The 708-nt window shown below is 51.0% G+C and overlaps 2 long non-coding RNA genes across 3 annotated transcripts in view; both read right to left on the bottom strand.

Moving 5' to 3' along the window:
* LOC139024218 (uncharacterized) overlaps positions 1–708 on the bottom strand; it is a 22,632-nt gene that overhangs the window by 5,603 nt on the left and 16,321 nt on the right. The gene's annotated exons all lie outside the window — the stretch shown is intronic.
* The window catches only part of LOC112070013 (uncharacterized), a 4,330-nt gene that overhangs the window by 3,303 nt on the left and 319 nt on the right, over positions 1–708 (bottom strand). The gene's annotated exons all lie outside the window — the stretch shown is intronic.

The following is a 708-nucleotide window of genomic DNA, read 5'->3' as shown; positions in this document are numbered from 1 at the left end:
ACAGTACCAAAACAAATGATCTAATGTTTCGGGTCTCTTTGAGCAAAATCTGCAGAGATGGGATGGTTGTATCCCCCATATATATAACATTCTATTGGTTGCAAGAATTTTGTGTAATAATTTAAATTGAAAAGCTCTAAGTTTTGAATCCAGCATTGTTTTGTGTATCAGTTCGTAAGCCATGTGCCATGGAATCGGTACATCAAAAATCTCTTCCCAACTATTTTGCAATCAATATGGCACACCTGTAAATGTTTTGGTCCTTAAATGAAACTTGTATACTTTTTTATTTATCATGGGGTGAGACATGGGAGCCCGACGAGCCGGCCGAGACTTGACGAGGCGTCTGAGCCCGACATGCTGGACGAGGAATGATGTGGGGTGGGAGCCGGACGAGGCATGACGTGGGGTGGGAGCCCGACGAACCGGCTGAGGTGTGGGAGCCCGACAAGCCAGCCGAGGCTTGAAAGCCCAACGAGCCAGACGAGGCGTGGGAGCCTGACGAGCCGGCTGGCGGCTGAGGCGTGACGCGGGGTGGGAGCCTGCCTAGCCAACCGAGGCAAGGAACCCTCTTGAGCCAGTTAAGGCATGGAGGCCCAAGAGCCAGCTGAAGCACCCCCGGTTCCATCGGCGGCGGCACCGGACCCGATGTCACCAACAAAAACAAAACAAAATTACCTGATGCTTCAAATTGCTGCATCTGCTCTG

This window comes from Salvelinus sp. IW2-2015, unplaced genomic scaffold (genome assembly GCF_002910315.2).
Source record: "Salvelinus sp. IW2-2015 unplaced genomic scaffold, ASM291031v2 Un_scaffold1199, whole genome shotgun sequence".
Taxonomy (NCBI): domain Eukaryota; kingdom Metazoa; phylum Chordata; class Actinopteri; order Salmoniformes; family Salmonidae; genus Salvelinus; species Salvelinus sp. IW2-2015.
The sequence above is the reverse complement of the archived record's forward strand: the minus strand, read 5'-3'. Positions and strand labels throughout refer to the sequence as shown.